Consider the following 11,497-nt stretch of genomic DNA (forward strand, 5'->3'; position numbering starts at 1 on the left):
TAAAACAATACACTTAGCTTTAAAATAACAATAAAAACAATAAAAACAACAATAAAAGCAACAATAAAAACAGACATAGCCCCGAGTTTTTCACATATAATATTACAGTATAGTGGTATAGTTCAATATAGTAATATATAATGCTAATATTGTGCTATAATAATAATAATAATAATAATAAGAAGAAGAAGAAGAAGAAGAAGAAGAAGAAGAAGTTTATTTGTATCCCGCCACCATCTCCCCCGGAGGGTACTCGGGGCGGCTCACAGAAATATCAAATACAAAACAATAACAATATACAATACATCAATAAACAATAACATGCACCAATTGTAATATTTGCACATTAATCAAAAAGAATAAAAACACACTTATTAAAAACATAGAATTTAAAAACAGTGAGGTTGTAATAGTAGATTAGCAAAGTGCACATCATAGGTTGTAAACTCAAAACATAGATAAAGTGCTATGCTAATAATATAATATATGGTATGTAGATACAGCTGCTCTAAGTCCCCTTTGGGGTGAGAAGGGCGGGATATAAATGTAGTAAATAAATGTAGTAAATGAATAAATAAATAATTTTAGACTTAGGCTCGCCCAGAGTCTGAAATGACTTAAAGGCACACAACAACAACAACAATCCTAATTAACCTGACTATCTCATTGGCCAGAAGCAGGCCCACACTTCCTATTGAAATCCTGATAGGTTTATGTAGGTTAAAATTGTTTTGATTTTTAAATATTGTATTGTTCTTTCATTGTTATTGTTGTTGTTTTGCAATACAAATAAGATATGTGCAGTGTGCATAGGAATTTGTTCATTTTTTTTTTCAAATGATAATTCGGCCCCTCAACAGTCTGAAGGATTGTGGACCGGCCCCCTGCTTTAAAAGTTTGAGGACCCCTGGTTTAGCCTGTTTACAAGTCTTTGCTGCTTGCAGCCTGCAAATGTATCATTTTGTTCTGGAGACTGCCCCTTTTCCTGGGGATAGAAGGCTCCATTTTGAGAAGCCTATTCTGCCTTCTAGACTGAAGGAGAAACAACATAGATGTGCTTGTGTGGCCAAGCCAGGCCAACTCTGAAAAGGCCATCGTAAGTACAAACAAATGACCTGCCTTTAAAACCAGTGCCAAGCATAGATAGGGGAAAGACCTGTTCTTTCTAATAGCTTTGGCACTGGGGCAGAGAACATCTTCGGATTTCTTTGCCACTGGAGGAAGCCCTACCAACTTTGCCTCAAAAACTAGCTTTGGGCTTAGATAGTTATAGATCTTTTGATAGCAGCTCAGAGCTAGGGTGAAGAGGATCTCAGGACCTCTTTGCCTTTGGTGGAAGTTAACCTAGCAACCTAAAGCGGAAAAGCAAGCAAGGAACATCTGCAAGGTCTTATAAGTGGACTGTTTTTATTTGCAACTTTAATTACATGTGCCAAGTCTGCCAAGGACTTTGTGAAAATAAAATTTTGTTTGATTGTTCTACTTGAAGTGCCTTTGGTTACTGGAATTTCCAGAGCTTCTAAGTAAGGCCCCTGCAGTTCACCTGGGCAAAGGAAGAAGCACATCCTAAAGCTTTAAAGGGTGCCTGGGTGTGAAAGTAACTTCTTTTCTCTGGAACAACTCTTTCCCCAAACATCAGCATTTTCTCTCAAGTGCAGGTCTCCCTCAAACATAGGCCTTTTGCAACTTAGGTCAATCAAAACATGGGACTTATAGCCATTACAAGTATCTTTGAAAATTCTTTTTAAACCCACGTCTCCCTCACCGCATCTTTGAGGTGACTTTAATACAATCCTCTGCCATGACTTCTGATATTTGGGTTTTAAAGAATCTAGTTTATTTTGCCAAAAGGCCATCATTTTTGAGGTACGCTTGGTCATTCTACTGCTTTTTTGTGTGAGGAAGAAGTAGAATCTTTAAGTCTCCTGAAATTTGTGTCACTTTACTTATATTAGACTGAAATACTTTTGGACAGAAAGGGCTGAATATCCTATTCTCCGTTACTTTGGATTATAGGTCCTTTATTCTCCTGTTGCTGTCCGTTACTAATAGCCTCTTAAAAATAAAGTGATCACTAACTTTTAAAAGTTCTCAATCCTTTTACTGAGACTTAAAACCTTTTACTTAGACTTAAAAACAGCTATTGTGGCCCACAAAGGCATATTTTTTCTCAGAAAAGGCTTCCCTCAGGAATTGTTCCCGCCATTTTGACTGCGCTCTCTCTGCAGTCAAAATGGCGGCTGCGCTGCTTCTCTTTCTGAGGTACAGTAGAGTCTCACTTATCCAACGTTCTGGATTATCCAACGCATTTTTGCAGTCAATATTTTCAAAACATCGTGATATTTTGGTGCTTAATTCGTAAATACAGTAATTACTACATAGCATTACTGCATATTGAACTATTTTTTCTGTCAAATTTGTTGTATAACATGATGCTTTGGTGCTTAATTTGTAAAATCATAACTTAATATGATGTTTAATAGGCTTTTCCTTAATCCTTATCATCCAACATATTCACTTATCCAACGTTCTGCTGGCCCGTTTATGTTGGATAAGTGAGACTCTACTGTAGTTTTTATTTCTCCTCAGGAAGGTCAAAAGAAAGAAATCCACTGCTACTCAGGAAGCTCAAAGGAAAGAAATTCACTGTTCTGCCTCTGTGCTTAACTAAATAAACTGTAAGGCACCATAGCACAAGAGACAGATTGGAGACTGTATTTGGTAAATCAAAATATTTTATTAATAGACAAATTGGACCTCTTTTCCTCTTGTTGCCACTGTAAAGTCCCTTGAGAGGAAATAAATCTTTTAAGTCTATGCAGTTCTGGATGGATATTACCACACAGGATAAAGTCTTGACATGACTGGGTTCTTTGCATCTTTGAGATGACTTTAATACAATGTTGTTATGACTTTCTGTATTACTGCATTATATGGTTTCTTTTTCTAACTTGAACACAGTTCCGACATGAATTTCTGTTCTCCTTTTTGTTTCCTACACTTCCTTTCAGTGCTCCAACAACTGAAAAAATTTAACTGCCATTTCCAGGCTAGAATCTTAAAAGGACAGGACAGCAGGTGATGTTTGCCTCCTCGTGGCATGACAACATGCAAAGCACCACTGATAGATGGCCATCCAGCCTCTGCTTAAAAGCCTCTAAAGGAGGAGCCTCAACCACACTCCAGGGCAGAGAGTTCCACTGCCTTCCTCATGTTCAGGTAGAATCTCCTTTCCTGCAGTTTGAAACCATTGTTCCATTGCGTCCTAGTCTCCAGGGCAGCAGAAAACAAGCTTGCTCCCTCCTCCCTATGACTTCCCCTCATATATTTATACATGGCTGTCATGTCTCCTCTCAGTCTTCTCTTCTGAAGGCTAAACAGGCCCAGCTCTTTAAGCCGCTCCTCATAGGGCTTGTTCTCCAGACACTTGATCATTTTAGTCGCCCTCCTCTGGACACATTCCAGCTTAGAGTCAACATCTCCCTTCAATGGCAGTGCCCAGAACTGGACACAGTGTGATTCCAGGTGTGGTCTGACCAAGACAGAATAGATGGGGAGCATGACATCCCTGGATCTAAACACTATACTCCTATTTATGCATTGAAAAAGATCATGGGCTCTTCCGATAAATAATTAATGTTAATACTATAGTCATAAACCAAAGAGACCACTGAATATTATTATTGTTATTAAGAGTAAGAATACACTTTATTTATATTCCACTTTATCTCCCTGGGCGGACTCAGAGCAGATTACAGTACACATAGAAGGCAGACATTCATTGCCTTTAACACAACAAACAACGACATACAATACACAAACAAGGTAAGGGCCTTCCTTCCCCTTTTCCTCTCCAGCGTCTGGAGGCGATGCGGCCATGGGGAGGTGCTCTCGTTCCTTCTTCCATGCCGAGGAGCCTGCTGTTTGTAGACCTCTCTGATCTTTTTGCATGTCTGCATGGGGCGCCCTTTTACCTTCCCGCCGAGTCGGTACCTATTGATCTACTCGCATTGCATGCTATCAAACTGTTAGATTGGCAGAAGCTCTGGCTGACAGTTGGGCTCACCCCTACTCGCGACCTTGAAGTGCTAACCCTTCAGTCAGCAGCTTTTCCTGCAGCTAGCGGTTTAGCCCGCTGTACTACCATGGCTAAATAATAAGATATTTAATAATAATACTAATACAGTAGAGTCTCACTTATCCAACGTTCTGGATTGTTCGATGCATTTTTGTAGTCAGTGTGGCCCCGACTGCCGACAGGGAGCTCTGGCCTGGGCTGGTCCAGGAGGTCGTGAAGAGTCAGAAGTGACTGAAAGAATAAACAACAACAAAGGTCCCAGAGGGTGTGGTGTCGGAAGTCATGAGTGGGAAGAGCGAGGTGGTGGGATTGGGGATTGGATGGATGAGTTTTTGAAAACTGCCTGTTTCTTTGTTTTACTTCAAAGAACGTAATAAAGGTTTTATAGCAGAAAGGGAAGCTTCATTGGCACCTTTGCTAACCCTGCTCTTGTCCTTCTTTACAGCCATCATGCCCAGGTGGCTGGATCTCATGCAGAGGTCAAACCGCATCTCTCCTGCGGAGACTGTGAAGGTAGTGGTCAGCTTACCCTCAAAGTTGAGGAAGATATGGAGGAGGCTCAAGAACAACATGCTCTTGTGCATTAGCTACAGGTCTGCCGAGGCTGCCAGCAAGAGGAGGAAGGAGGCCTCCACCAGGCTGGGGAAGAGGCGATGGAGCCACCTGGCCAGAAAGCCTCCTTCCCTTGTCACCATCGTAGAGGAGGCGGAGGAGGTTGAAGGCCAGGAAGAGCCAGTGGAGCCAGGGCAAAAGGAGAAGCGGGGGAGCGGCCTGGCCAGTTTACTTCCTTCCCCCGATACCATCTTGGAGGAGGCAGAGGAGGCTGAAGCCCAGGAACAGCCAGTGGAGCCCGGGCAGAAGGAGAAGCGATGGAGCGGCCTGGCCAGCCTGCCTGCTTCCCTTCTACAAGATGCTAGATATTATGTGTATTTGGATGGATGAGATATTGAAAACTGCCTGTTTCTTTGTTTTACTTCGTAGAATGTAATAAAAGTTTTATAGCAAAAAGGGAAACTTTGTTGGCACCTTTGCTAACCCTGCTCTTGTCCTTCTTTACAGCCACCATGCCCAGCTGGCTGAATCTCTTCCGGAGATCAAACCACATCTTTCCTTCAGTGGAGGAGACTGAGAAGGTGGTGGCGAGCCCAACCTCAAAGCTGAGGAAGACCCATGCGGCTTCATCATCCGGAAGGAAGGAAGGAAGGGGATGACATGTAGCAACCTCCTCCATCTCAGAGCTTTCTCCATCACTCAGCTGATAACTTCTAGCAGCCTCCTCCATATCAGAGCCTTTTCCATCACTCAGCTGATAACATCTAGCAACCTCTTCCAACGCAGAGGCTTCTCCATCATTCAGCTGCCACCATGTCTGAGCCTCCTCCAACTCAGAGACTCCACTATCCCGGACTTCCAGCATTTCTGGGCCTCCACCAACTCAGAGGCTCTACCATCCATGAAGAGTTGGAAGCAACTAAACGAATAAACAACAACAAAGGTCCCATAGGTTGTGGTATCGGAAGTCATGAGTGGGAAGAGCAAGGTGGTGGGATTGGGGATTGGATGGATGAGTTTTTGAAAACTGCCTGTTTCTTTGTTTTACTTCAAAGAACGTAATAAAGGTTTTATAGCAGAAAGGGAAGCTTCATTGGCACCTTTGCTAACCCTGCTCTTGTCCTTCTTTATAGCCATCATGCCCAGGTGGCTGGATCTCGTGCAGAGGTCAAACCGCATCTCTCCTGCGGAGACTGTGAAGGTAGTGGTCAGCTTACCCTCAAAGTTGAGGAAGATATGGAGGAGGCTCAAGAACAACATGCTCTTGTGCATTAGCTACAGGTCTGCCGAGGCTGCCAGCAAGAGGAGGAAGGAGGCCTCCACCAGGCTGGGGAAGAGGCGATGGAGCCACCTGGCCAGAATGCCTCCTTCCCTTGTCACCATCGTAGAGGAGGCGGAGGAGGTTGAAGGCCAGGAAGAGCCAGTGGAGCCAGGGCAAAAGGAGAAGCGGGGGAGCGGCCTGGCCAGCTTACTTCCTTCCCCCGATACCATCTTGGAGGAGGCAGAGGAGGCTGAAGCCCAGGAACAGCCAGTGGAGCCTGGGCAGGAGAAGCGATGGAGCGGCCTGGCCAGCCTGCCTGCTTCCCTTCTACAAGATGCTAGATATTATGTGTATTTGGATGGATGAGATATTGAAAACTGCCTGTTTCTTTGTTTTACTTCGTAGAATGTAATAAAAGTTTTATAGCAAAAAGGGAAGCTTTGTTGGCACCTTTGCTAACCCTGCTCTTGTCCTTCTTTACAGCCACCATGCCCAGCTGGCTGAATCTCTTCCGGAGATCAAACCACATCTTTCCTTCAGTGGAGGAGACTGAGAAGGTGGTGGCGAGCCCAACCTCAAAGCTGAGGAAGACCCATGCGGCTTCATCATCCGGAAGGAAGGAAGGAAGGGGATGACATGTAGCAACCTCCTCCATCTCAGAGCTTTCTCCATCACTCAGCTGATAACTTCTAGCAGCCTCCTCCATATCAGAGCCTTTTCCATCACTCAGCTGATAACATCTAGCAACCTCTTCCAACGCAGAGGCTTCTCCATCATTCAGCTGCCACCATGTCTGAGCCTCCTCCAACTCAGAGACTCCACTATCCCGGACTTCCAGCATTTCTGGGCCTCCACCAACTCAGAGGCTCTACCATCCATGAAGAGTTGGAAGCAACTAAACGAATAAACAACAACAAAGGTCCCATAGGTTGTGGTATCGGAAGTCATGAGTGGGAAGAGCAAGGTGGTGGGATTGGGGATTGGATGGATGAGTTTTTGAAAACTGCCTGTTTCTTTGTTTTACTTCAAAGAACGTAATAAAGGTTTTATAGCAGAAAGGGAAGCTTCATTGGCACCTTTGCTAACCCTGCTCTTGTCCTTCTTTACAGCCATCATGCCCAGGTGGCTGGATCTCGTGTGGAGGTCAAACTGCATCTCTCCTGCAGAGACTGAAGGTAGTGGTCAGCCCGCCCTCAAAGTTGAGGAAGATATGGAAGAGGCTCAAGAACAGCATGCTCTCGTGCGTTAGCTACAGGTCTGCCGAGGCTGCCAGCAAGAGGAGGAAGGAGGCCTCCACCAGGCTGGGGAAAAGGCGATGGAGCCACCTGGCCAGAAAGCCTCCTTCCCTTGTCACCATCGTAGAGGAGGTGGAGGAGGTTGAAGGCCAGGAAGAGCCAGTGGAGCCAGGGCAAAAGGAGAAGCGGGGGAGCGGCCTGGCCAGCTTACTTCCTTCTCCCGATACCATCTTGGAGGAGGCTGAAGCCCAGGAACAGCCGGTGGAGCCCGGGCAGAAGGAGAAGCGATGGAGCGGCCTGGCCAGCCTGCCTCCTTCCCTCCTCCAAGATGCTAGATATTATGTGTATTTGGATGGATGAGATTTTTAAAATTGCCTGTTTCTTTGGTTTACTTCGTAGAATGTAATAAAAGTTTTATAGCAGAAAGGGAATCTTTGTTGGTACCTTTGCTAACCCTGCTCTTGTCCTTCTTTACAGCCATCATGCCCAGCTGGCCAAATCTCTTCCGGAGATCAAACCGCATTTTTCCTGTGGTGGAGGAGACTGAGAAGGTGGTGGCCAGCCCAACCTCAGAGCTGAGGAAGATGATGTGGAGGAGCCTCAGGAAGAGCATGCTATCATGTGTTAGCTGCAGGATGTCGAGGCTGTCAGCCGGAGGAAGAAGGAGGCCTCCACCAAAGAGCCCTGGCTGAAGGAGAGGCAAGGGAGCAGCCTGGCCAGCCTGCCTCCTTCCCTCCACACCATCTTGGAGGAGGCAGACGAGGACGTGTAGGCATCAGGGCCACGACGGACCTTTGGTCTTCTTCGTGGCCCTTGTGGATCACTCCAATGGGAGTCTGCTGCGCCTGGATAAGCCCTTCCAGGAACATCTGAGCCCTCTTTGGCGGGGAGTGGCCCCGCCCGCTCTTCCCACCGGGCGGCCCCGTGGCCTCCGTCCCTTTTCCTCAGCCTTGACATCAGCAGTGGGACCTCTGGCCCTGTCTCTTTTTGGCCCCAGGATTGCTCCGTGTCTCCCCAGCTCCTCCTCCATCAGCCCTCCAGCTCCGGCCTCCTCCTGCCTGCTTTGCCCTGGGGAGACCCATGCGGCTCCATCATCCAGACACTGCCAGGAAGGAAGGAAGGAAGGAAGGAAGGAAGGGGATAACATGTAGCGACCTCCATCTCAGAGCTTTCTCCATCACTCAGCTGATAACATCTAGCAACCTCTTCCATCGCAGAGGCATCTCCAGCACTCAGCTGCCACCATGTCTGAGCCTCCTCCAACTCAGAGACTCCACTATCCTGGACTTCCAGCATTTCTGGGCCTCCACCAACTCAGACGCTCTACCATCCATGAAGAGTCGGAAGCAATTGAACGAATAAACAAAGGTCCCATAGGTTGTGGTGTCGGAAGTCATGAGTGGGAAGAGTGAGGTGGTGGTATTGCGGAAATAAGGTGTGTATTTGGATGGATTTGATTTTGAAAACTGCCTGTTTCTTTGTTTTACTTCGTAGAATGTAATAAAAGTTTTATAGGAGAAAGGGAAGCTTTGTTGGCACCTTTGCTAACCCTACTCTTGTCCTTCTTTACAGCCATCATATCCAGCTGGCTGAATCTCTTCCGGAGATCAAACCGTATTTTTCCTGCGGTGGAGGAGACTGAGAAGGTGATGGCCAGCCCAACCTCAAAGCTGAGGAAGACCCATGTGGCTCCATCATCCAGACACTGCCAGGAAGGAAGGAAGGGGATGACATGTTGCGACCTCCTCCATATCAGAGCCTTCTCCATCACTCAGCTGATAACAACTAGCAACCTCTTCCGTCGCAGAAGCTTCTCCATCACTCAGCTGCCACCATGTCTGAACCTTCTCCAACTCAGAGACTCCACTATCCTGGACGTCCAGCATTTCTGGGCCTCCACCAACTCAGAGGTACTACCATCCATGAAGAGTCGGAAGCAACTGAACGAATAAACAACAACAAAGGTCCCATAGGTTGTGGTGTCGGAAGTCATGAGTGGGAAGAGCAAGGTGGTGGGATTGGGGAAATAAGGTGTGTATTTTAAAAACTGCCTGTTTCTTTGTTTTACTTCATAGAACACAATAAAAGTTTTATAGCAGAAAGGGAAGCTTTGTTGGCACCTTTGCTAACCCTTCTCTTGTCTTTTACAGCCATCATGCCCAGCTGGCCGAATCTCTTCCGGAGATCAAACCGCATTTTTCCTGCGGTGGAGGAGACTGAGAAGGTGGTGGCCAGCCCAAACTCAAAGCTGAGGAAGATGATGTGGAGGAGCTTCAGGAAAAGCATGCTATCATGTGTTAGCTGCAGGGTGTCGAGGCTGCCAGCCAGAGGAAGAAGGAGGCCTCCACCAAAGAGCTCAGACTGAAGAAGAGGCGATGGAGCCACCTGGCCAGCCTGACTGATAACAGCCTGACTGATAATTTCTAGCAGCCTCTTCATCTCAGAGGCTTCTCCATCACTCAGCTAACATTAGCAGCCTCCACCATCTCAGAGCCTTCTCCATCGCTCAGCTGATAACAGCTAGCAGCCTCCTCCATCTCAGTGCCTTTAACATCTCTCAGTTTATAACATCTAGAGACCTTCTCCATCTCAGAGTCTTTTCTATCCAGAGGCCTCCTCTATTGTCCAAATTGCTACAACCACAGGCCTCCACCATTGATGGGTGTCCACCATCACTGGACTTCCTCCATGTCTTAGTCTCCACCAACTCCCACTCGAGCATTGCAGCACACCAAAATACCTGGGAGTCACTCTGGACCGTGCTCTGACTTACAAGAAGCATTGCTTGAATATCAAGTAACAAGTAAGCGCTGGAAATAATATCATATGAAAGCTGAGTGACACAACCTGGGGATCACAACCAGACACAGTGAAGACATCTGCCCTTGAGTTTTGCTACTCTCCTCACCATACTAAATCAGCGGACGTGGCCTTTAATGCGACCTGATGCATTATCACAGGATATCTATACCCTACACCACTGGAGAAGTTATACTTTATAGCCGGTATTGCACCACCTGACATCCATTGGGAAGTAGTAGCCAATAATGAAAGGACAGTGACATCTCCAGCACATCCTCTGTTTGGATATCAGCCAGTATGCCAATGCCTTAAATCAAGAAACAGCTTTCTAAAATCTACAGAGATACTTGCAGGAACACCTCAGCAAGCAAGATTCCAAAAGTGGCAGGAGAAAACCCATCATCTCAGTCCATGACTGATACTGGATGAGAGATTCCCTCCTGGGCACACAGAAGACAGGGCGACTTGGAAGGCACTGAACAGACTGCGCTCTGGCATCACGAGATGCAGAGCCGATGTTAAGAAATGGGATACAAAGTACTGTCCGCAACATGCGAGTGTGGAGAAGAGCAAACGACAGACCCCTTACTACAATGCAGCCTGAGCTCTTCCGCATGCACATTGGGGGACCTTCTCACAGCGACACCAGAGGCACTTCAAGTTTCCAGCTTCTGGTCAAAGGAAATCTAGTATAATGCCAAGTTTTAACTTTGTGTTTTTAAAATACATTATAACTGTACTCTCAATTAACTTCTGACACGATAAACCAAATAATATCACTGGGCTTCCACCATTTCTGAACCTCCACCAACTCTGAAACTCCACCATCCTGGGCCTCTACCATTTCTGAGCCTCCACCAACTCTGAGGCTCCACCATCCTGGGCTGCCACTTTGAGCCTCCACCCCTTCTGAAGCTACAACATTCCTGGGCCTCCACCATCACTGAGCTTCCGCCAGCTTTTAGCCTCCACCATTGCTGAACCTCTGCCATCACTGGGCCAAATAATTTCAGATGAAGGACCGGTTGCCTTCCTGGAACTGTGTTTCTTTGTGTGGTCCTCTGTGAATTCAGATAGTTGGGTTTGACTGCACCTGCGTAGGCTCAACAAAAACCTTTCTATAGCTTTTAGTTCAATTTTTGGTGACAAACCTGCCCACTCCTCTCCAGAGCTTAAAAGGACCCTTGGCCACTACAGCAGCTCTTCAGGAACTTCTTTGCGCCTGCCTCTTGTCCATCACGTACTTCAAAAGGTGCTCCGAATGCACTGCTAAGATGCCGGACAGGGACAGCCGTGCTAAGTGCCTCCAGTGCCTGGGAGAAAGGCCACCTTGTCGGCTCCTGCCACCATTGTCATGTCTTTACAGCACAGACAAGGAAAAACAGGAGAATTCCAGACAACAAACAATTAGGGCCAGCTAACACCTCCCAACAAAGGATTCCCCCAGGCAGGAAGCAGCCAGGCTTTGAAGCTGCAAGGCCATTCAATGCCAATCAAGGTGGCCAATTCCAACATTCTCACTTGCCTCCAACAGACAAGAGTTATTTCTCCCACCCTGGGCATTATTCC

At 46.6% G+C, this 11,497-nt stretch overlaps 1 long non-coding RNA gene across 2 annotated transcripts; it reads left to right on the forward strand.

Annotated features, from left to right (window-relative positions):
• Positions 1–895: 895 nt before the first annotated feature.
• On the forward strand, positions 896–10,203 carry LOC134293957 (uncharacterized). Of its 2 annotated transcripts, XR_010000921.1 has the most exons (6): positions 897–1,096; positions 3,012–3,219; positions 4,524–7,066; positions 7,604–8,561; positions 8,699–9,157; positions 9,277–10,203. It is a non-coding gene; the product is annotated as an uncharacterized LOC134293957 (long non-coding RNA). The 2 variants fall into 2 exon arrangements; XR_010000920.1 differs by having other exon boundaries at positions 896–1,096; positions 7,604–9,157.
• Positions 10,204–11,497: the final 1,294 nt, after the last annotated feature.

Source organism: Anolis carolinensis, unplaced genomic scaffold (genome assembly GCF_035594765.1).
Source record: "Anolis carolinensis isolate JA03-04 unplaced genomic scaffold, rAnoCar3.1.pri scaffold_11, whole genome shotgun sequence".
NCBI classification, from domain to species: Eukaryota; Metazoa; Chordata; class Lepidosauria; order Squamata; family Dactyloidae; genus Anolis; species Anolis carolinensis.